Here is a 25,650-nt window from a genome sequence, read left to right as displayed (position 1 = left end):
TAAAGCTGGAATTGGACAATGAACTGCAATCTGCAAATGGAGCAGAACTGATAAAAGTGAGAGACCCTGTGACCATTTTGTGACCATTTTGGTTCATCTTGGGTACAGCCCTGGCTGGGCTCTGGTGCTGCCCTAGGTGGATTCATTGAGGAGATCCTGTTAATAAATCCCTGCTTTATTCTTTAACTCTGTCCAGCCTCTGTTCTAGGTCAGCCTGCACAAGGCAGCAGCACAAGGCTGGTAATCACTGGAACACCCCTGAGTTCCCTGCTGGGAAGTGGCACAAGGCTGGGAATCACTGGAACACCCCTGAGTTCCCTGCTGGGGACAGGCAGTGCAGGTCACACTCCTGGCCTTGGGCTGTCCAGGGAAATTCCTACACCTAGGTGGTGTGGATCCATCCAGCTGCTTTTGAATGCAAAGATTTAGGAATGTTTTCCTGCATGAAGTGTTCAGTCCTTATCCTGCTTTCACAGTAGAGTTTGAAAAATGCAAGAAGTGCAGATTTTGTGGAAAATCCCCTTTTCTGCACAGCCTCTTGGCTAAGGCCAGCCCAGCCTTTCCCTGATCCCTGTCTCAGGCTGGCCAAGGAAGTGGATCTGAGAGGTGATGGCATCAGGGAGAGGTCAAGGAAAGTTTAAGAAGTGCAGTAATTAAGATTAGCCCATTTTTCTTTCTACCTAATCAATGAGGTTCTCTGTATGGATGGACACAAACCCATTTTCTAGGCAGGAGGCTGTGTCTGTGTGAGGAATGTGGGTCTGGACAGATCATCCTGATCGAGGATGGCCCCAACAGCATCCCAAGGAATGGCAGCTGATGGAAGGGCAGCCAGGAAAGCCCAGGAGAGGGAAAGTGAAGGATATTCCCATTATCTGCAGGCATGTTCTGTAGACAGGATTCCCTTTTATTTTTAATGATTGTTTTGAATCTCTATCCAGAGAGAGTTGGGCATAAAAGGGAAAACTGTTTGGTTCATTATCCCTTAATTACTGAAGTGAATGATTTGGGTAAAATGGAGGAAATTGAAAACATGGAGATGATATTCCAGTCCATTAGGCAACCTTGGCTTCCTAAATCAGGATCTTTAGACTGGCAGAAATATTTTTAATTTATTCTGTCATCTGCAAACAGAGAGAACTGTGTCATTATAGAAAGGACTTTTCAAAAGCTGCATATTTTATTATCCTGTTCTTCTCTTCTTAACAATAATCTTCCAGTGGCTTCCACCCCTGAGCTGCTGGTTTCTGTTTTAGTTGGGGGTTTAATTTAAAGAAAAAAGATCAGTCTAGCATTTTAGAGGATTGCCTGACTGCCTGCTTTGCTAATCATTGTACCTCACCTCCCCAGAAATGGGAAACACTAAAAGCCCAGCAGTACAAAAAGAAAGAAAAATTGTCATTGTGGTTAGAAAATATTCAGTAAGAAACAACATTATGACAACGACACAAACATTTGCACTAAAAAATAAATTGGTATCATGACAACGCTCCAGGTGAAGAATCCCAGAGTCACAAAACCATTGAGTGGTGGCACTGCCCAGTCCTTGCTGGGACCTCGCTGCTGCCAGGACCAGCATCCCCCATCTCCTCCCACCTGGGGAATGGCACTGCTGCTCAACTTCACCGTGAGCTTTTCCAAGGAGTTTCCCAGAGAAAGGGAAGAGATTCAGCCACTCCACTGCTCCACCAGGCTGCAGAGCCCCAGCAAGGCTCGTGGTGCCTGCAGGGTGAAGGCACTGACCTCCCACAGCACTCTGCTGTCACATCACCTCCTGCCCCTCTCCTCTGAACCCAACGCTCTGACCTGCCTCAGCTGCCCCTCCTGCACTTCACAGCTCTCCTGAGCTCAGCCTGGAACTCCTCTCTCTCTCAGCTGTGCTGGATTCAAAGTGGGATGTGGAGTTTTGGATGAGCCTCAAACACCCTAAGAAGCAAAGAAGTTTTCTTCATCCATCCCTGAATGAGATTTGACTGAGGATTTGCATTATATTGCAATTTTGGCCCATGTTTAACTTGTGATCCATTTTTATGCCAGACAATTTTTCAGTCAATTAGTTTTGATGTGGTACTTGAGCATTTGTGTTCTTTTAAAATGTCCTGTTTTACACTTCTCACTGAACGCTACATTGCTGGGTTCCTAATCAGCTACATGGCTTGTTAAGATCATTTTTGTTCTCATGAGGTGTTTTCAACCAAGTGTGTACTGAAATTACATCTTCCACTTGGAGTTTTCCTCCACTGCCCTAAGTTAGGAGAGCATCAATCCAAACACTTGAGGTGTTTTCAACCAAGTGTGTACTGAAATTACATCTTCCACTTGGAGTTTTCCTGCCCTAAGTTAGGAGTGCATCAATCCAAACACCGCCAAAAGCCTCCTTATTCAAAAGCCATCACTTGGCTCTCATTCCCAAGGAGGAAATGAAATTAATTTGACATGTCAGCATACATTTAGGTAAAACCGAGGGCTATTTTTAGTGTGGGAGAGTTGTTGAGTTGTTTAGGAGGTTTTTAGCACAGAGCACAACTCCTTAAGTAGATTTACTTGACAAGACTCCAAGAGAATGTGATAACAGACTGTTGATGCACCAATGATTTTGTCTGATGAAGATAAGATCTCAATGTATCTTAAATAAAGATATGAGTTCTTGGAAAAACTCATCTGCCTTCAGAGTCCATTAGACTCAAACACCAGAAAATTTTTAAACCTCTTCAACTGCTCTCCCTCTGTAGTTTACTTTGGTCCTTTCTATTCTTCTCTAAAAACACAAACAGCTTGATAATTATCTCACACAAAACCCAGCACAGAGATTGTGGAAAATCCACTTTTCTCATGCAAAACCCAACACAGAGCCTACATTTTTTCCTGAGAGAGACTAAAGCTCATCAATTGTGTTGCTCTTTTTCAGACACTCGTTTCCTAAGTGGCTTCAATAACTGAGATGAGCTGTGGACATAATGCCACTGTGCTTGTGGTTATCTCAAAGTGTAGATTGCTGATGTTTGGCCTTATTTTCCTTTATTTTTTCTTCATCTGCAATAAACACTGTGTCCTTCTAATTTCTGTTCATTGCCTCTTACACGATTACCCTCAAGTCACACATGCATTTGTGGGTTTTTTCCACGTCTAGTCTGAGCTTAATCCAGTCTGGAGCAAGTTCTGTTACATCTTTGGAAGCCCATGAAAGATTTCTGAAAGCCAGACTTGTGCCTTATTGGCTGGATGGATCAAACATATTGACACCAAAAATAAAAATCTGGTTTTAAATGAGTGGTTGAAGATTGAAAGCATAAAAGTGCTGCCTCTCAACATCCACTTTTTATGGATGCCTTTGCTTTTTGCTGTAAGCAGCTCCTGGAGCTGCCTCTGCCATTGTGCCTGAGAAATTTCATTAAAAAAAATAATAATACAATTTCTCTGCAAAGACACAATGCAGTGTCCCTGGGATTTTGTTTCTATCAACAGTAAATTATGTGGTTCAACCCTAAGAAGTATTTTTACAAAGTAAATATTAAAAAAAAAATATGATGGACCAGCTCCAAAAGTTGTGAAAGGACCCTTAGTTTGCCTTGTGCTTGTAAACCACCTTAAAAATATATACAGAGTTGAGACAAAGTTGACAGTTTTTCCTAACAAGTAAAGAAAACATGCTGCACTCAAACCCTGCAATAAGAAACACATAAAGGTTTTGGGTCTGATCCACAGCTGGTAAATTAAAATAAAATATTTTAAACCTACTCCTTTCCACAAGAAGGTACAGACTTTTAAGATCTATTTTTACACAGCTAAATTAGGATGATAATAGTTTGACAACTGTTTCCCATGAAGGGTGACTGACAGTGAGTTCCCCAAAATACCAGTTCAAGCACTGCAAGCTCCAAATTTAGGTGCAAATGACCTTCTTCTCAAAAAAAAAAAATATATAGTGGGGGAGGTTTCTAGCACATCTTTCAAACAATGTCAGCCTGCCAGTTTTCAGGCTGTAATTTTTTCCAGCTGTAAATCAATCATTTTATTAACTCTTCTCTAAAGTCTCCCACCGAGTTATCTGGGGCTGGCAGCTCGCGGAGCCGTCCTGGAGGAGCTGTGAGAATAAAGTTCCTCTTGTGCAGGGCTGTGATGTCATGAGCACTCACTCCTGGCTCTCCCTGATCCTCCCTCACAAAAGCCTCTTTCTTTGCTCACGGCAATTATTCGGCCATTAAAGCACATTACATGAAGTTTCTTATTTTAAGAGTGATATCACTCCTTGCTTTAATGTCCAGCCGATGGAGCAATTTGTACTGACTTCCCCTGACACCGTGCTGCTGCTGCAGTCCCCAGGTTTGCTCCTGCCTGCATAAAGCTGCTATTGATGGGATCTGCATGTGGGGAAGGCACGGAGCTTGTGACTGATTTAAACATGTAAATATGCAACGTGAGGTGCTCACTCCACAGCATTGCCAGAGCCCCCATTCAGCTCTGCCTGACAAAGCTTTGGGCCTTCCCTCCATTCTCTCCATCCTGGATGCTCTAGAGGATGAGGCTCCTGAGTTTTCCCATGTGTGGATGTCTCCTCCCCACTTCTGGGCCATCATCTGTTCCATCTGGACCAGGCCATTGCTGCTACAGGTCTCCCACCATCTCTGCAAGACCAGGAGGCTGAGCTGGAGAGGGAAACATGCCAAGAGAAGCTTGCATGGATGAGCTGCCATGAAAGAGGTGATCCAGAGGGAGTTTCACCTCAGCCTGCACCTCCTCATGAGCCACAACTTCTGCACACCATGCTGTCATGATCTGTCACCTGCCTCCCTCCAGCCCACCACCATCCAAACTGCAGTCAGTGATTTTCTCTCCAGATGGAGCAGCAGCAAGTGAGCCCTGGGCTGGTGGGGCCAGCAGAGCACACCCTGTGATGGAATCACACTCTGTGATGGAGTCACACCCTGTGATGGAGCCCATGCAGCTCCATGGAGCCACAGCAAAGCACATGGCCTGACCCCCGTGCTCTGAGCACCAGCTGCTGATGGCCTCACAGCTTTGTTACACTCCTTCTTCCTCCTTCCCTGCAAAGTCAACCTCCTCCTTCCATCTGGCACGTTAATCTCTGGTTTTCCACCCTCCATCAAAGCTCCTTTTCCTTTCTCCCCTTTGCTGCAGTGTGATGGGGACTGATCCCAACCCCTGGAGCCCAAAGGCAGGCTCACATCAGCACCCCCAACGGCTCCTGCTCTCCCAGTTCAAACCAGAATGATTGCATCCTCTGCCTCCCACCCAGAAATGCTGATTTCAGCCAACCCTGGGCTTCTGGCCTCAGTCTGGGAGCAGCACAGGGAAAGGGCTGATGCAGGACAGCTCCCTGCCTAGTAGGGTCACTTCTGCATCACCCCGAGGCTCTGGCAGCAAGATGGCAAATCAGGGCAGCCCAGAACTGCTCCAGAGCATCCCAGAGGGACCAACAGCACAGGGGCTGTCCCTGAGCCCCTTCTAATCCTCTGCACATACCCATGTGTGTGGCATTCACATTCTCTGAAAAATCCCTTCGCCCAAGATTTCTCTCCTGGGAAGCTGAGAGGCCTCAGAAAAATGAGAACAATTCTTATCTCATTTGCTTCTCCTGTGTTTTGCTGGTCTGGAATGCGGTTGGAGATTGTTTATCCAACAGGTGATTGTTTCATTGGTTTCATGTGAATTGTTTTAATTTAATGACCAATCAGTGCCAAGCTGTGTAAGGGCTCTGGAAAGAGTAATGAGTTTTCATTATTATCTTTTTAGTCTTCTGTCTGTATCCTTTCTGGATTCTTTAGTATGGTTTAGTATAGTATTCTTTAATATAATATAATATCATAAAATAATAAATTAGCCTTCTGAGAACATGGAGTCAGATTCATCACTCCTTCCTTTGTCTGGGAACTCCATAAATACACAAATACACCATGGAATCTTTCCCTCTACCAAAGGGATAAAGCTGGAGACCTCCAGCCCCTGCTCCCACCCTGCTCATGTACCAGCACAAAACTTTGGGAAGTTTTTGGTCTCAAGAACGTCTCTTGATTTTTAAAGTGTTTTTTAATGTACTGGAATACTTTTTCTTTCTAAAGAAGTTGCAATTCCCACTCTGAACTGTTTAAGCAAAATACCAGTTTTCCTCTTTCCTCTGGGTCTCTCTGACTCCTCCAAACTCACTTCAAGAACCTCCTCAACTGAATCATCCCCAGCTGAAATTGCTCACTGCTGCTCTTAAACAGCCATTAACATTTCAAAAAGCTGTTTGAAAACACCAAACCTCTCTTGAGCCACTTCCAAGAAACTTTTATGAATCATGGTTTGTATCATATCACACCATTCAGCAAGACATGGGCTGGAACAAAGGTATTCATGGGCATGACCAATCTTTAAAATATCCACGTGAGGAGTAACAATTGAACATTGTGAAGGTTACAGCTGGGGATGCAGGAAGCCAGAGGTGAGCTTGTGGCTGCTGCTTAAAGACTCTTTCATTTTCTCCATGTCCTTTGAGCCTGCAAAGACTGAAATATTCAGTGTAGCAAAAGGGAATTATTTTTTGAAATTGCAGTCATGCCCCTTAGAGTGGTCTTACTTCTGGAACATGACCCTGTAACTCCAAATAAGAAAACTCAAACTCAAAATAAGAAAGCTCAAAACTCATAGTAATTCAAAATAAGAACAAATTATGTCAGTCTCTCTTGGGACCATGTCAGAGCAGTTATGTTTTGAACTGCAGATAGCTTGAAATCAGTCATTAGAGCATCTGCAGGAATTCTTTAAGGATTTCTTAAATTGTGGTGAATTTAAAAGCAAGATTGCTATTAACCACTTCACTCTTGTAACCCAGTTCACCTCATTATTTTGGCACCACAAGTTGCAAAAAGAAGGCTTCCTGCATTTCACACCTTCTTTCTAAATAAATGGAGATGCCCTGTTGCTTTTGCAAAGGCTGATTATTTTGTTCATAAATTTAAAAAATGCTCATTTAATTACCTCTGACACCCTACTTCTCTAATATTAATTAATATATTTTCCCCAAATCCTCAGGCTTCCCTGTAACCCTTCAGGCTCTGATACCTTTCCATCATCTTCACTGAAGAATATTTTTTATTAAGAATCACCACTGAATCTTTCCAAGCAATGGGTCAAAGCTGAAATTTAAATTCTAGATCAACAGGGACCTGTTTGTTTAATGGCAAGTTGTTGATTCAATATTGATATACAGAGAGAAAGCAGGAAAAAAAACCTGACAATGATGCTCAAACAAGGTCGCTGGGAGCAAATCTGGTCAGGCTCTGCTGCAAACCAAAGATGAGCAATCATTTCAGTGTGGAATTGTGCTAAAAGACACCTCAAGGTTATTCCTTTGAAAACTGGTGAGCTGAAGTCAGCATCAGTGTAAAAGGGAGGAATGAATGTCCTCTTTGGAGGCAAGGATTTTGGGGAGGAGATGCTTCTTTTGCCCTGCAGTTTGAAGTGCCTTCACTAAAAGGTTGTTTCCTCTGCTGAGGGGTACAAAGGTGCTGATAAAATAAAAGGAGGAGGAAAAACTCCCTCCAAGGGGGTTCCTGTGAAGGGTTTATGTACACAGCTTTTCCTAGCCCCGGTCATGATCCTGAGTCTGAAAATGTGTCCCTCAAAAGCTACAAACCAAAAGGGAAATAAAACCTAGCCAAAGATTCAGCTGCATTTTCCACTATCTCAACATTTAGAAGATTGACACATGATTTCCAAAGACTTTGAGCTGGCAGTATTAATAAAGCTGCTTCCATTGTCAGCATTTCAATGTCAGGTTCATTGGAGCAAGGGCTGGAACTGAGCAATTCTGGTTCCCCAAAGCACACCCTGAGCACCAGGCTGGAGAATCTGCCTTATGCTCACTTTCTAGCTGAGTGCATTCTGAAATAGCCCATGCAAGAGACTTCACAGAGGAAGGACCAAAAGGTCTCCCTCATATCTTGCTGGAGAAACTCTCCCACAGAGCAGAGCTCAAACCTGCTAACATTCCAGCAACAGAGCATTAATTACTGATTTAATGTCTGGAAAAAGGCTGTAGCAGCAATAACATAAACCTTCAATTACCAAGGAATGGAAACAAAAGGTTGTATTTTGGGCTGCAGCAAAACCAAAAATTTTCTGGGTTTTCATTCTGGGGAGGGGAAAAAACAAGTGAACAGGCAAACAAACAAATTACTGCAGACTAATCACAGGCATTAAAAAATATCACTTCCTCTCTCCAGATGGAAAAGAGAGTATTTGTACAGCCCATATTCAGTGTTTCTTCCCTTTGAAAGGCCATCAGAGAGCTAATGAAAAACACCAAGGCAAAAGCAGTGTCTGGTACTACCCTGAAGCTCTACTGCAATCCTCAGAGAGTCTGGGACAGCAAAAATATTGATCCTGCAGAGTGCCAGACTTTTCCACCTCCATCTCCTCCATTATTTCTGCAATATAGGAAGAATGGGCTAAGAGGAAGCAAAAAACCTCCTTTCCAGGTCTGGGTATTCCTAAATATCTAGGTGTGATTTTTAAAGACCCAAATCAGTGAATTTGGCACGTTACCCATCTAAGTGAAAATATCCTGCATGTTACATGAAGTCCATATTCCCTCCTGTCCTGAGGTTTGAAGTTAAATCAAAATCAGGTGTAAAGTCCATTCATCACAACAGGAATCTTAATTTCAGGACTTGGTCTTTAGAACAGTAGGTTCTGTGGCTCCTCCTCCTCACACTGGCCCACCACTGTGGCATTGTTGCAATTGTTGCCATTTTAACATCCTTACCTCTTACATTAGTAAGTAAATTCTCTTCATGTGTCCAGATTCCCTAGCTGTCATGACACAGTGGTGGTGTTGTGCTTATAGCTGGCACAGACTGATTTGCAAAGCCTCATACATGAAGGAATAAAATTACTTTTATAAGCTCTCCTGGAAGACTTGTGTGGATTTGTCATAAGCATTTTTAATTATTTTTCCCCCTTCTAGTTTTCAAGCTTGTTTGAGAAGCTCCAAACTTTATGTTGTGAAGCTATGTTAAATTAGAGTAGAATGTGCTGCCTTTGCAGCCAGTTTTTTAAATTTAATTCAGTGAAACTGCCAGAGCTTGATGAATTAACAACAAAATATTGGGTCTTCATTTTGAAAGCGGCCTTACAAGTTGCTGCATACATGGTGTCAGGTTTACAGATTAATTGGCACTGATGACAATTGATCTCAAGGTTTGTTGGGGATGAATTTTAGGCTGGGACAATGTCTTCTGTCCTGTTAGTAAGCTAAATTTGTGATGTGGTGTCTTGGGGTCGATAGGAAAACGTGGGACACTAACCCTGCTTGCTCCTCTGCCACCCTAGGAGATCAAACCTTGCCCAGAGCAAACACCTTGATGCTGTGAGCTTCCCAAAACTGTCCCAGCAGGGCAGAGACCCTCAGCAAACAGGACAGGCAGCTGACCATGAATTCATGGGGCTCCTGGGCACAAAGAAGGAATTGCTGAAATGGAAACTTTCCATGGTAAAAGCATTCCTGCTCATGAGTCACTTCAGAAGGGAGAGCTGTGGGCTTTCCCTCTTGTCTGTGGGTGCTTAATAACAGCTTGGGGCTATCAGATGAGCAGGGTTTTTAAACTTCAGCTGCTCTTTGCCAGTGTTGCAATTCTCTTTTGCAAGCTGGCAAGTTTGTTTTGCAATGGCTTCCTCAGCCAGATATCAGGATCATCTTTCATTTAAACAAAATAATAGGTTTCTAGTCAGGTTGAACAAAAAATCCCCAAGCAGAACGGGCTCAAAAGACAAGAGCCAAATGGAAATCTTGTGTTATCAATTCCCCAAAAGTATAATGAGTTTTAATTTTTATTTTTTTCCTCCTGGTTCACAGTTCTCAGTTCTCTTGGATAGGAAACTCTGCTCTGCTCTTTAGGCCATTTATTTACTTTCTGCCCTCATTGAAAGCAGAAAATCCCAAGCTGGCTGGTTTCACATGTCATGTCCCCATCACCTGCTGGGGCAGCAAGGACAAGCTGCTGGACCCACCCTGAGCTTCTGCCTCCATCCCTGACCCACACAGGAGGGACCAGCTCTTGGTGGAAAGCACCAAAACCTGCCCTGAGCTGAGGGTCTGGCCTAACCAAATCCTGACACCCAGCTCCCCAGAGGCTCTGGGAGCAATTCCCATGGCCTGTGTGATTTATTGGATGATCAGAATGATTTATTTGTCCTCCCAAGCACATTTTCTACGTGCCAGGTGCTGAGCACAGAGAGGACAAATCAGAAAACAGCAGACACTTGAAAGGCCATCAAACCTCGAGTTTGAAGTGTGAGGGAGGTTCTGTGACATCCTTTTACCTCTGCCTGGAGAAGGAAGGAGCCACATCCCAACTTCCCATCCCCAGCTTCCCATCCAGGGCACAGGAGGTGCCACGAGGCTTTGGAAAAGTTATTTGTCATTCTGGGAGGCAGCAGAAACCACAGAGTTTGGCAGCATCCAAAACTCCCCACCACAGCCTTGCCTTGGAGACAATATCACCGGAGCACCAGTTGGAGAAAAGATTCCAAAAAAAGCAAAAAGTATTTAAAAACCTGGAAGAATGCAGCAAGTGAACACAGAGCATTGCAAAGTAGAAAATGGATACACAATTCCTGGAATTTGGCTCCATTTCACACAACAGACTGTTCAATGGCAGATGTCAAGTGTATTTATGGTGTGGGAACATTTCCAGCCACTTCCTGGGGTCTTGGTAAGATCTCTGTGATTTGCCTGAGAGAAACTGTTGCCTGGTTAGAGATGAAAAGTTTTTTCATATTTACAACTCCAACTTCCACCTTCCATAAACTGTTCTGTGCTGTCAGAAGGCAATACTCAAAATCCTGCCACAAGCATCGTTTCCTCCCCCTCCTCTGTTTTTAGGGGAAAGCATTTATCTTTTTTTAAAAACTGAATTACAAATGAGTGAAACTAATAGCAAGTTCACATTAAATTACTTGGGTTATTTGGCAACAAAATCAGGAAGAAACACGGGGCATACCAAATGGAAATATTGGGATATTCCTCTGCAATATGCCAAATGGAACTCACCAAAACATATTTTCCTTGGCATTTTCAAGGAGAACTTTTTGACATTTCATATGTAAACCAAGCTCTGCTCCAAAAGATACTCATGTTTAATAATTAAAAAGAGGAAACAGAAAGAATCAAATACAGCAGGCTGAGACAAAATGTTTTCCTGACAAAAACCAAACAAACAAAAAATCCCAAACCAACAAAAAACCACCCTTAAAATATATATTCAAGTTTTCTTGCAGGAAATGAATGAAAATAAACTCAGAATAAATCTTATCTTGGGAAGAGGGTGGTCCCATGAAATAAAAAGTCAGCAGCTTGCACAGACCCCATCTCCAATATTTGCTATAAGTGGAGTTGTTTTTGCTGGTGAGGTTTTGATAAGCTACAAATTAGTAGAAAATAAATAACCAGGGCAGAGATGGACCCTGCTGACACAAACCCCACAGGAGAAGTCACCCATGACCTCCTCAGGCACCAGAGAGAGGAAGGAGAGATTGTCAGGGCACAGGGACCCAAATCAAATCATTCACAGGAGGAAGAGAAGACCTTCAACACCCATCAGCTCAAATCTGCTGCTCTGGCTGAGGGTGGCTCCAGGGTCTGCAGTGGGAGCTAAATCCAGGGAAAACCTTTCCCTGCTGTGAGAAATGCTACTCACTTCCAAAAATGTAAAAGGTTTATTAAAACCTTATCAAAAATACAACAGGAGACTGAATAGAGAAAATATTACAGCACCAGGAGCAGAGGATTCCACCACCGTGTGCTCATCCACACAAGGATGTTCTGCCTTTTACCCCTTTAAGCCCTCTCAAAGTTCTGTCCATTGACTTTGAGGCTGTCCAGTGGTGGAGTTTACCTCCTTAAATCCTGATTGGAGGTCAGGTGTTCCCATAGTGACAATCTGACCCTCCCAAATGTCCCAAACCCAGGCCACCCCCTGAAAACAACACAAGGGGGTAAAACATAACTATAAATCTATACAACAATAAATCTATAAAACTTCTCCTAACATATATATGTATGATATTTGCCTTTTAATTGTGATAAAAAGGCAAATATCATATACAAAGGCAACTATAAATCTACAAAACAACAACTACAAATCTATAAAACTTCTCTTACAATATATACATGACATTTGCCTTTTAATTTTGATAAAACATAACTGTAAATCTATAAAACTTCTCCTAACATACATACATAATATTTGCCTTTTAATTGTGATAAAACAGAACTATAAATCTATAAAACAATAACTATAAATGTATAAAACTTCTAAGATAGGAGACATAATGTAAATTCCTAATATACATAACATATACATAACATATACCATAACACCCTAATATCCATGATATTTGCCTTTCAGTTGTGGGAGTCACCCATGGCATTGCCCATCTCTCACGCTGCTGTCTCAGAGCTGCAGGCAGAGCCTGTGGCACACCAGGGATGGGGTCAGGTTGCCCAGGAGTGATTGATTCCCCTTCCTGCAAGCCCAGACTTCCAGGCCACCTCTCCCACCTTGGGGCTGGCAGTTCATTGTCATGCAGCAGCACTGAAGCCCCAAACCTCACTCTTTCAAACTGCAATTCTTTATTACTCACTGTCAAAAAACACCCTGGGCCAGCTACAATTCCTCCCACCTGCTCCCCATTTCCAGCTCTGCCTGGAAACCACCAGGGCACCGAGTGCCATCCTTTTGTCTGGGAGGTGCCAGCATCAGGTGGGCTCTGGAGGTCCAGGAGGTGCTCGCTGCCACCCAAACCTGTGATATTTGAATGTGAATACAAAATCCTACCCCCACCACTCCATCCAGGGATTTTTTTTCCCCCCCTCAGGCTCAGAAAAAATGATGAGGGTGCAGCAAATGGGGGTCTCCCGGGGCCAATTAGCAGAGATTTGGGCAGCATCCAGACACTTCTGGGGGGTCACTGAAAAGCCTTGAATTTCCAGCTGCCTCGCTGCCCCACACCATTCATTTACAAGGCACGCAGCGGGCACAGGTGGGGCTGGGGCCGGAATAAGAGTTTTGTTTATGCAGACAGCAGGGCTGGGCACCAGTGCATCGTGTGTTTGCATCCCAATAAATCCCGAGCACCACAGATCGGCCCGGAATGCAAACCAAGCGATGCCCATCCTCGGGGACAAAGGCAGGGAGCTGCTCATGCTGCAGAAGCTTTGTCACCTGTGCCAGGGGTGGCACCGGCGCCTCGTCGCCTTCCTGGGATGTGCTTTGCATTTTTTTTGCCTATGCAAACCAGAGGAGGAGGTGAACCGGCTCTTCCTGCTAGGGTGAGCAGGGTAAAGGGGAGAAATTTGGTTTTTCTGGAGCTCTGGATTGATGGACAGCACTTGGGTACCTGCTTCTGCACTAACATAAAATGAGAGCAATTGTAAAGAACACCAGGATGTGCCTCTGCTAAGGCTGATTGTTGTATTGCACTAAATAATTATTTAGTTGTTTTGCACTGGATTTTGTATTATTGCACAGAATAGTGTGTTTGTATCTTCATGGGATTCCCCTCTTATATCACATGCTCTTTCCGACCCCACGTGCTGCCTAAACTCTCCCTGGAAAACCAGACACTATTTTTTCCTCTGTTTTTCCACTTGCAGGGATGCTCAAGTGCTCCTTGTAACTCCAGAGCAGCAAATTTTTCTGCAGGAGCATGATGTTTTCAAGGTGATGGTATGTTTTTATGAGGCCAGGAGGGAAACATTTCGAATTTGCTGTCTAGACACATATTTGACAAAAAAGGGGACACGTTAACACAACCCTTACAGAGCACTGAGCACAACTACTCAAAGACCCTTTTAAGCCTCACGCCCCCAAAGCCTTTCTGCCCACAAGCAAGCTTCAGCCAAAGCACACAAATTTCAGGGACACCCCAAATGCTGCCCCTGTGCCAGGCACTGCCCCCACACACATCCAGCATGGATGAAGGGCTGGGGATGAAGACTGAAGTTAAAAGGAACACTCCCAACTTCAGACAGCTTCAAACCCTGTTAGACAGGAGGAATATCTGAGTTTCCACAGCACAACCAGAGGAAACTCTCTGTGTGTCACAGAAAGCACTTCTCACAGAGCAGGAAGACGTGACTGCTTGCAGCAAGCATGTCAGCCTCAAGGGCAACTTGGCGTGCAAGGAATTTGCTGGAAACATCCTTTTTGGCTGTTCAAGGGCATCTCTGGTGCCCCTTTGATTTCTGCTTGCCTTGAGAAGGCTGACCTAGAACAAAGTTACAGAATAAAGTAGGGATTTATGAAAAGACCTCAGTGGATGAACCTTGGGCAGCACAAGAGCCCAGCCAGGGCTGCACCCAAGATGAACCAAAATGGTCACAAAATGGATTACAGGGCCTCAAAGGGAATGCTGGATCCTGGACAGTGGTGGGGTGGGTTTTAGGGTCAAAAGGACATGTGGAAACACCTCCAGGATGGCTGAAAATGCTTGTTTGTCTGTCCTGCTGCCTGTAAGAGAGCTCCTGCTGTCTCAAAGTCGTTCACCTTGGCTCCTTTAGCATCTCTCCATCCCGTGGGATACATGGCATTTGAGCTTCTACAGACTGATTAAATAGACATGGTTAACATTTGTCATCAGGACACTCCAGATCACAGCATTAGAGACCACACGTGGAGCAGACAGCAATCCAAACACTAAGCTAATGGAGAACTGAGAACTACAGGTTACTCCAATAAATAACAGAAAATTGGGGTGAAAAAAAATGTTAGAGACTAGACTTCTACCGAAAAACATAGTGGGTGCTAACTCCAGAAGCCTGTAAAATGTCTCAGCTGCAATATTTTCACTCGGGGAAAAAAAACAAGAAACAGAAAGAATTCTTTTGCTTCTCATCAAAATGTCAAAACTAGTGGTGAGACTGAAGCAAGTCACTCTCTCCCCACCCAAGGCAGCAGTAAAAGTGCCACTGCCTGAAGGGTTGCAGCATCCTGGAGGGCCTCCTGGGCCCAGCACACCCATTACAGCTGCTTTCCTGGGAAGCAGCAAACGTCTGTGCGAACACCAGCCACCCCTTGGATGCTGCCAGGAGTGACACTGTCACTGCAGGACAAAGCCACGCAGAGCAGCGTGCCCCAGGAAGGCTCACGGAGCAAAGTGGAGGTCCCAGGAGCTGCAGGCAGGTGGCTGAGGCTCCCGGTGCCCCCAGTGGGGTCTGCTTTGCCAGAAGGAGCACGAAAGCCCCGCGAAGGCTGCAGCAGCCCCAGCCCCCGGGGCTGGCACTAATGAAGCTGCCTGGCCCTCCTTCCCTTTCTTCCTTCTTTTCCCAGGTTGGAGCACCCCATCCCATCAGAGTGTACTTGAAAGAGCAGGGTACTCCCTTTGTATGGGCAAACAAATGAAGATTAATGTGTTAGTTGTAATTAATCTGCGATGACAGATTAGCAGAGCAGTGGCAGTGCCTTGTGCTGCTGCAGGAGCCAGTGCTGATAGGACAGCTGGCGAGAGGGGACACCAAATTCAATTTGCTCCTCATTTGCATACATATGACAACCATCTGTGCTAATAGCACTGCAATGTCTCTATTAGGCTCTCCTCTAGTGTGCCAGCTCACCTAGACTCCAATTAGGCCTTTCAGCGAGAGAACTTAAAGCATAAATATTTGCTGAGGGGAAGGCAAGGGGCTGCACGGCTCCTGCTCTTGGTGCTGCAGCCCGAGCCCTCCTCCCTCCCTGCCCCAGGATGTTCTGCTGCCGTTCAGCACTTGCTGATGAGATGCTGAGCTCCATCAGCCCCAGCCCAGAAATCCAAAAATGCCTTAAGCCATGGCAGAAAAGCCAAAGGAGCAGCAGAGGCTGGTTGAGGATGAGTCCTGCAGTGAGGAGGAAGCACAGAGTGCTTCTCTGCCCCGTATTTTCACCCAAATTTGGGAGCTCTGACACAAGTGCTACCCCCAAGGGTGGAAGAGGCTGTTGGAAGCCATGGAGAGGTCCTGTGGGGGATGTCACCCCCGCAAAGGTTGTCCCTGGTTTCAGCTGACCCCCCACTCACCAGCTGCTGCTCTGTGCCACCAGCACACTCCCAGCTCCAGACCCCCTGTGCCACGGGCACTTGTGCCAAGTGGCCCTTTATTTCTGTGTACACATTGCAAATGGCAGTCCCAGACTCCCCTGAAGCTAATGAGTTAATTAACCACTTAATTAATGAGCTGGCTCACCTACCCAGCTCTTCCAATTCTTCCCACCCAAGGTGATTTTTACAATTTTAAGTTTATTTTTTGTTTTCCAGCCATAATACCTCAACTCTCCAGAACTGAGAGAATAAAACTAAGCCTAACACCAGACCTGACACTAAACTTTTCTGTAAATATTAATCTAACTCTAAACATAATAACAACACTCATGGTAACCTGAGGCCTCAGCCTACCCTAAAGCTAATTACACCCATAAACCTATTCCCATCTCTCACTGCCTTGCCTTGTAAAGCCCCCCATGTCTTCCCTGCCCTGCCTACCCATTCCCCTCCTTTCTGCTGCCTTTCAAACCTTCACCTGCCTGCTCCTTTCTTCCCATGCCTTGCCATGCCTTGCCTTCCTCTGCCTTGCTTTTGACTTTTTGACCCCTCTGTGTCCTTGCCTTGCTCACCTGCCTGCTCCTTTCTTCCCATGCCTTGCCATGCCTTGCCTTCCTCTTCTTTGCCTTGCTTTTGACTTTCTGACCCCTCTGTGTCCTTGCCTTGCCTGTCCATCCCTTGTGTGCCCATTACCTGCCTTGCCTTGCCCTTTCTGCCCTGGCCTTTCCTTGCCTCCCCCTCCCTGTCCCTGCCTTCTGCCACCTTTCTATGGGATCAATCCCTGCACGTTTTCTATTTTGGAGGAGGGAATCCCATTTTTTCTTATAGTTCCTCTCTTCAGCAAAAACCGATTTTGATTCCACGCATTGGGTGGTCCTGGGTGAATTTAATTGCTTTTCCTAGCAGGGAGCTCTATGGGCTAGACCTGTTGAAGTGTTATGGTGGGAATGCAAACTCCAGGCTCTTGAGGTTTTAGTCCTGGGACCTTTAGTGTGTGAGCAGTGCCTGGTGCTGTTCTGTTTGCATCCTGACTCTGTGAGACTGAAGGATTATGGCAGGACACAGGGCTGAGAAGGAAAGTGAAGACACCAGGGTGGTTTGAAGCTGTAGGCAGCAAGAACTTTCTCAGCTGGCACTTTTGTGAGCTCTGTTTTCACTGGATGTTTTCGAGTTTGTAGGCAGACTCTGTGAGAGTGAAAAGACTTCTTAGAGCAAAGGAATTAATGCTGTGTCCCACCCTTTGGGTGTGCTGTAAATAAGTCTGTACTGGGAAGGGGAAGGGCACTGAAGACTTGCTGTCCTGACAGAGGTTATTTGAGAGCAGGGACACTTCCAGCTTGGCTCTGCCCCCGGGGTTTTTCCGAGCTGGTCTCGGTGTGTTTCCTTCTTTTGCGAGCCGGCAGCGCTATCGTGTGGTTGTTGTGATGAGCTCTGACAGTGCCCAGGAAAAACCCAAGGTTTTTATCTGTCCCAGCACAGCTCCGTGCACCTTCAGGCATTTGCAGTCTCACGGAGTCCCGTTACAAAAGTAAGAACGTTCAGCCGGTCACACAGGAAATGTTCTAGAGAGAAGAGGCAGGGCTGGAATTCACTTTTCTTTTGCAGCCTATAACTGCAGAACCAACAAGGAGATGATTCATCTTCCTTCCCAGCCCTATGCAGGGTCACGTTCTTCCAGTCTGCAAGAGCCAGGATACACAACGGAGCTCTCACATGGACTGATCCCACACGAATGGGGCTGGGAAAAGCCCAGAAAACCAACTTGCAAAATAATTAAACACTCCAAGCCCAGCTCAAAATTACCCCAAAATGCAGAGCAAAGCTGCAAACGTCCCTGCTCTCAAATCAGCAGTGTCAGGACTGAAAGTTTTCACTGACCTTCCCCTCCTAACTACAAACTCTTATTTACACCACACCCAAATGGCAATGTGAATTAATTTGTGCTAAGAAATGTTTTCAATCTCATGGAGCCTGTCTACAAATTTGAGGTGATATTACTGGTTCCTCTCTGAACTCAAGAAACAATGTCAATGTCTAGTCAGCTTTGATGCTGACTAGAGGGCTTTAGGCATCCTAGTGGAAGCTTTGAGCTGTGAAAGATGGCTTTGGACCATCCCAAAGGGACTTTGGGTCTTCGAAATGGGTCTGTAAGAATTAAAAATGGGTTTTGGAAATGAAAATAAGAGCCTTGAAGTTATGTTTTGTGCCCTCAAAGGATGCTTCACTGCCACAACCAAAGGCTTTTCCTCCTAAAAAGGGATCTTTAGGGGCTTAAAAGCCTGGAAGAAGCTGGGAAGAGTGGAAGAGAAACCCCCAGCACTCCAAGTGTGCCAAACTAAACAATGACCAGGCTCCTTGACAGCTCTCAGCAGCCTTGGAGTCCTGTGGCTGCTGGAGCTCCTGGAAGACACAGGAGCTCTGCTGACAGACAAACAGCCCTTTGTCCACATGGTCCAGTGACCCTCAGCCCTGAGAGGTGCCCAGGCTGGGGTTCTGTGCCCTCGAAGGGACATGGCCCCATGTGGCTTCATGTCACAAAGAGGCAGAGATATGGCACTGGTCCAGCAATTGTGATCTCACCTGCCCAGAGTTTGGCATCCTGAGCAGAGAGCCACTGAAAGCTAGCTGGGCTGAGCTGGCCTTCAGGATATCTAGGCTCCTTCCACTGTGGGCCTGCCTTTTTCCAAGCAATCTTCATCCTTGACAACGGCTACAAGCACCACCAAATTTTTTTTGATAGCTGAAGGTGTTTTGTCGGTCATGTTTGGGGTTTCTAAATAAGTTTGTTGAGATACAGTTATTTCCTTTCCCTTCAAGTGATGGGATTGGTGCTGAGCTGATCTTTTTGGAGATCTTTCTGGAGCTTTGGCATCCAAAGATTTCCCCTCTGTTCCTGAGAGGAGTGATGACTGCAAGGTGGAACAGCTCCTGTGAGTCCTGCAAATACAAGATTCCAAAGGGAAATGAAGGTGGCCTGAGGCCCAGAAATCAGAGTGGGTTTGTTGGATTTTTGGCAGAGTGCACAGGGGAACAGAGAGTTTTCCAAAACTGCTTCCCTACCAGTAGATGTCAGCAGGGTCTTAGGCTTTCCCTGATGTTTGAGTTGGTGACTACAGCTGTTGTCCTCGGTGCTCCTATAGACAACTCAACATTTGAATATGGTTTTAAGTAATAACTTTGTCTCACCTCTTTTTAAACATCGTTCCCTGCAGACATTGCTGAGGGAATGGCTCTGCCACAAAGGATTTTTCCCCCAGAGAAGATTTCCATGGACTGGCAGCAAAGACAGAGACCTGGCGCAGGACTCTTCAACCTGGGCAATACTTGCTACATCAATGTCATCCTGCAGTGCCTGACATACACACCCCCTCTGGCCAACTACCTGCTCTCTTACCAGCACAGCCAGTCGTGTGAGTGCTTTTAGGAACATCTCCTTGTAAATCTCTTGAGCACATCCCAAGGAGTCCCAGAACCTGGAATCAGGTTTAGGAGAACAGCAGCCCTTCTTTTTTGGCTCCATGAGCTTATGTAATTTGAGCATCATCTAAAAGATGCTTGTCCTATCAAGGTGCACTCTCCTTCAGCAAAACACCTCTTTTTAAGCCCAAGAACACCTCTTGCTAGTCCTAAGTTTCTACCCCTGCAAGTTGAACTGTCTTGGCTTACTGCACAGAACACTTCTGCCAGTTTAGCCTCCCTCTGAAGTGTGTTTTCTGTGCACTCAAATATCCTGGGCTTGTTGGGACACTGGCAGTTTGGGAGTAAAGAAGTGGAGACTGTTGTTAGAACTTGAAGATGTACGTTAGGAAGATTCTGTCCTTCCCTTCCTTGCTCCCTCCCTCCTGCCCTGTTCAGGCCAGCAGCAAGGTTTCTGCATGATGTGCACCATGGAAGCGCACGTCAGGAAGGTCCTGCGCTCCTCGGCCAGCGCCATCCTGCCCGGAGCTGTCCTCAGGGACCTCAAATGTAAGTTTTTCAGGCACTCCAAGAGGTTTTCTTCTTTGTCTTCCCTCCTTCTAAGGGAGAGCTACTAAATTCTTTCTTAGTCATAGGGGAAGAGTTTGAGTATGGCAGGCAGGAAAACGCCTACGAGTTCTTGCGCTGCACGCTCGATGCCATGCACAGAGCTTGTCTGAGCTGCGAGTAAGCACAAGCAAACTGCAAGTTTCAATTTCCCCAAGCCCACTGGACTCCTTGATGTGCTCCCATCAAGGAAAACTGACGTCCAGACCTTTCAGTGCTAAACCCTCAGAGGAGGTGACTCTCTGCCTTGCCATTGATTTCCAGCTTGGACGTCTCTTCAGAAGAAACTACCATCGTCTATCAAATATTTGGGGGCTTCATGAAATCTAGAGGTATGCTGCCGTAAGTGCTGCTTTACTTGGCTTGTCTGTGCCCTTCTGTCTGCCTTTGACAAGGAGCTGGTGCTGTGAAGGCTGGTGTAGAAGAACCCACGAGCATAAACCAGCACAGTCAATTAATTTCACTCAGCATTTTGATTTTCCTTCCAGTCACGTGCTTGAGCTGCCAAGGAGTTGTCGATTCCTACAAGGCCTTCCTGGATGTCTCTTTGGATATCAGAGTAAGAGGTTTGCAACTGAGCTTTAAGACATGCCAAGGGCCCTGTAGCTTTCCAGAACCAAAGCACTTGTCCTAAAAACCTATACTGCGAGCACAAGGGAGCTTGGTGGTGAGTGGGAAGCACAGAGTCCTCAGTGTCCTGCAGAAGCCATGGCACTGCTCTCCCCGTGGTGCTGGCTTTGGGCTGGACTAGCAATCATGAACCCCTCTGCAGCCTCGACACACTCTCCTGCCCCTTCCCTCTGCCCTCCCTCAGTACCCACCTGGCTCCCAGGCTCAAAGGTAGGATCAGTTTTCACTGCTGATGCCCCTGCATGCCATTGGTAGCTGAACTGAGTGGTGCCAACACAGAGGGAGCTCTTGATGACTCTGGGAGCCCTGGGACATGAGGGAAATGTTCAGCATCACACCCTCCTTCTGCCTCCTCCTGGGGTAATGCTGGCTCTCCTCAGCATCAGCTGCCTGGGTCTTCTTGTCAGCTCCTGGGAGGTGTTTGGGTGAGAGCCTTTCCTGCAGCTCCTCTCTCCCTCCTCCAGGCAGCCTCGTCCCTCACCACAGTTCTGGAGGACTGTGTGACACCCAAGCAGCTGGATCAGAAGGAGTGCTTCAGATGTAGCAAGTAAGATGATTCCACATGACACAAAACCACCAGATCCTGCGTGAGGGGCTGCATGGCACTGAACTCATCTTCTCAAGGAGGTTTAATGCACAATAACAAGACACAACTTTTTAAATATGCCTCTGAATAACCTTAAAATAGCATAAGGATGTGTGAGACAGGGGAAGGGTTGCCTGGCCTCCTTGGGGGAGGATGGGATGCATTTCAGGACTTGGCTGTGTGCTTGGTTTCAAGGTGTAAGAAGAAAGCTGCTGCCTCCAAGAAGGTTACAGTCCATCGTGCACCCCGAGTCCTCACGCTGTGTCTGGAAAGGGCTGACCAGTGGACTGGCACAAAGATCAGCAAGGTGTGCATGCAGGTGGAGGGCAACTTTCCAAAGCAGAAGATTCTCCAAAGCTCTGTCACAAGATGCTCACATTGGAATTTTTGTGTTCCCTACTGGGGAGAGGAGAATTCCCATGAAAAGATGAGGCTGGACTCTGTTCTCAGCCAAAGCATCTCTGTCAGGGCAGTTACCTGCCACCCAAGCTAAATGCTGAAGGCTATTTACTGTGGTAGCTGAGGATCATTTATGAGCCCTCTTGGTCTGTCTGTAGTTCGTGGAGTATCCTGAGTACCTGGATCTTCGGCCATACATGTCAGACACAGCTGGAGAACCCCTCCTCTGCTCCTTGTATGCCATCGTGGTTCACACTGGGGACACCTGCCTTGAAGGACACTTTTTGTGCTATGCAAAGGTAAAGAGCAACTTCCCTCCTGACAGGGACAAATGTGTGTTGGGAGAGGCAAACTTTCCCAGCAGTGTTACTGGGAACCAAGGTTTTGGGGGAGAAGGTCTCGTCTGGAGCTCGATTTGATTGGGTTTTGTGTGCTTCTGGTTTGGCAGTTTTCTGCCTTTGGTGTTTCGGAGATGTGGATGTGACAGCAGGGTCAGAGAGAGAGAAAGCTAAATAAGCTTTCCCATGAGTTGGGCTGGGAGGCTTTAGGGAGCTGGAGAGAAATAATGATAATCAAATGGAAACAATCCATAGGTGTTGTTTGTAATAAGCTGTTTTCCTCATAAGGTTGTTTACCAAAGGGTGGTTTCTTAATTAGCCAATGGTGACAGTCTTTTGATTAAAGGACCAATCAGGTCCCCCTGTAGCTAACTTGAGTATAAAAAGGAATGGGTTCCTGATAAAATTGTTATTAGCCTGAAAACACATGGAGTATGTCACTTTTATCTGCACGTCCATTTATCCATGTCATTTCTGACTCAGTGGTGACATGGACAAACCCTGCAGATCTCTCCAGAGCTGGATGCCTTCCTTTGCAGGCCAGCAATGGGCTGTGGTACAAGATGGACGATGAGTCTGTGGATGACTGTGACATCCACACAGTTCTAGGGCAGCAAGCCTACTTGCTGTTTTATGCCAGGTAAGAACCAGGCCCATGTGGTCAGAAAACGTTTCCTTATCCTGAATTAACTGTTTGTCTTCTCGTTGTCCTGAGTGTCTCTGTCCCAGGAGACAATTCCGTCCTGCACCCTTCAATGCTATCACTTCTGAACTATCCCACTCCAGTCCTCCTCTTTCCCTGCTGGGATTTAGGGTGCTGTCCTGTGCAAACTGCCTCTTGTCTGCTCTCTGAAGATGGCTCCTGTAGAGAAGAGGACTTAAAGGGAGTGCTAGGAAAAGATGGGGAGAGACTCCTTGGCAGGGAGTGTAGTGATGGGGCAAAGGGAAATTATTTCAAAGTGAAAGAGGCAAGATTTAGTTTAGATATTGGGCAGAAATTCTTCCCTGTGAGGCTGGTGAGGTCCTGGCACAGGCTGCCCAGAGAAGCTGTGGCTGCTCCTGGATCCCTGGAAGTGTCCAAGGCCGGGTTGGATAGGGCTTGGAGCAACCTGGGATAGAGAAAGGTGTCCCTGCCCATGGCATGGGGTTGGAATGAGAGTTCTTCCATCAAAATTCTAGGATTCTGTGAAGTGGAGGCCACAGGGGGGTAAAAAGATGAGGACTTGCTCTGACAGTGGCAGACCTGGTGGGAAGACTTTTATTAAACTTCCCACTGGTGACCTTGGTGAAATCTTCTCTCTGTTGCTCCAAAAAATGACTGAATCCCAGAGGAACCTACAAGGAATGCCTGAAGCAGAGATAACTTTTTCCTCCAGGTGCTCAGATTTGAAAATGAGAGAAACAACAGCTTCCTCACCAGCACCACCAAATGCCCATTCCATGCTCGGTCAGGGAGGGACCAGCCACCAGCAGGGAGGTTCCTCAGCACCACAGGCTGTGCCTGGCAGGATTAAGGTGATGCACAGTCCGAGGAACCATGCCAGGGAGAGAGCCAGGAGCAGATCCCCACAGTGGGACAATGATCTCTGCAGCTGCATCATGAACAGCACCACCACCTGTGGCAATTTGACAGGAAGGAGGAGGAAGAGAAGCAGTCCTTTAGGCCTTGACCATGCTCCCAGGAATGCCACAGCTCCAGGGCCCTCTGACAGGATCTGCCTGCAGGCACCTGCACCAAGCCTTGCTTGGGTGCAAACCTTGCCACTAGAGAGAGAGCTGGGCAGATGCTCATGGCAGGACTACAGTCTCTGGAGCCAGGTGGTGGAGATCACAAACTCTTACCTGTCAGTGTGGAGGTCTGAGCATCCCAGAGATGCATATCAGACCAACACAGCCTGGATGATGCAGCAGCACAGCATCTGAAATTAAAACAAAATCCTACCTGTTGGAACCAACAGGCAGAAAAGCCAAAGCCAGAATTAAAACCCCTTGTTGGCCTGTGGGGGACCAGATCTAAGTATGTTTTTTCTCAAATATTCTGATTATTACAATTGGAAAGATCATTGGAGAAGACAGGCAAATTCCTGCTCTGCTTTGCAAATTCCTACTCATGCTCACTTCCCAGAAGAGGGCCAGAAGAGCTGGCTGTGCATGCATGAAGAAAACAGCACAAAAAATTTAGTCAGAGGTAGGGACCAAGTCAACTATAAAAGGAAGCCAATTGGCCCCCCTGGCTCTTTTTCCTCTTTCTGGCTTTTTTTGTCTTGCAATCCCTGCTCCAGACCATCCACACTAGAACCAACATGGCATCTATGGACTGGTGACAAGCTTCGTTCTCGCTCTCCCTTTTCTGTCTTTATTATCTCCTCCCTTGCTTTGTCTGGGCAAAGCATGGCAATGATCCTGCCCCAGGCTCCACACTGAAGTTTCTTGTGGGAGCTTGTGGAATTGTGTTGTGGCTTGTTAGCCAGCACTTTTGAGGAGCTTGTGGTGAGAGCTGAGAAATTATTAAAGTGTACTGTATGAAATTAAGGGCTTGTCAGCCACCACTCCTGGAAGCCTCATGTAAGGGTTTGTTAACCAACATCTTTTGGGCCTAAATATTTGGCTGGTAGCAAGAGTTATGGCAACAATAAAACATAAAGAACTCCCTGGCACATCATCCAGTGTCTTTGTTGAGCTGATGACAATTTCCAGTGAACATCATGCCTCCAACTGGTGGGTTGTGACACTGTATAAATAATTTACAGGGTGTTTCCTTCTTTGTAGGTTTTGAGGCAGCTGGTGGAAATACCCCCAGTGTGACGTTTGTGTGATGGGATTTTGAGAGCTGTGTGCTTGCATGTGCCCATTTAGCAATCTGTTGCTTTTAAATGTGGAGTTTGAGTCACTGGAAGGGACATGGATGTGCCAGTAGTGGCTAGACAAGGCTGGAGGGCCAGGCCCTGAGGGATGGAGCCAGGATGGAGCCAGGAACAGCATCTCCCAAGGGCCAGGGGCTGGTCCTGTTTCATGTCTTTCTTAACTGGATGCTGGGGCAGAGAGGATGCTCAGCAAGCCACCAGAGGACACCAGGAGTGGTGCTTGGATGAGGGGACTCATGCCACCACAGCGGTGACAAAGGCAGATCGTCAACCTGGAGGAGGGAGGAGCAGGTGATGGGAGTTGTGCAATGCCAGAGACGAAGAAGAGGAGTGCAGGAAGTACCAAAGTGTCCCTCGTAGGGAGCAGCTTGCACAAAGAGCACCAGAGAGACACTGCAGACACCTGCACAGCTCTGCCAGCTGCTCACTTGTGCACGATGAGGCTTGGACACGAAGAACAGGAGCTTCTTGAGAAGTTCCCTGCTCATCCAGGCCTGTTGCCATCCCCAGCAGCTCATCTTCCAGCCCACAGGGACAGCCTGCTGCTGTGCCCTCAGGATTGCTTTCTTGAAGAACATCCATCCTTCCTGGACCCCTTTTATTAAAGGGCTGCTTCCCAAGGAACTTTCCAAATCAGCTTCTTGAAAAGGTCAAAATCTGCCCTCCAGAAGCCCAGTGTGGAAGTTCTCCTGGTTTTACTAATTAGTGAGAATTCTGTTATTTCATGGGGCTG

The sequence above is a fragment of the Passer montanus genome, unplaced genomic scaffold (assembly GCF_014805655.1).
Source record: "Passer montanus isolate IOZ18808 unplaced genomic scaffold, ASM1480565v1 scaffold35, whole genome shotgun sequence".
In the NCBI taxonomy this organism is placed as follows: domain Eukaryota; kingdom Metazoa; phylum Chordata; class Aves; order Passeriformes; family Passeridae; genus Passer; species Passer montanus.
The sequence above is the reverse complement of the archived record's forward strand: the minus strand, read 5'-3'. Positions refer to the sequence as shown.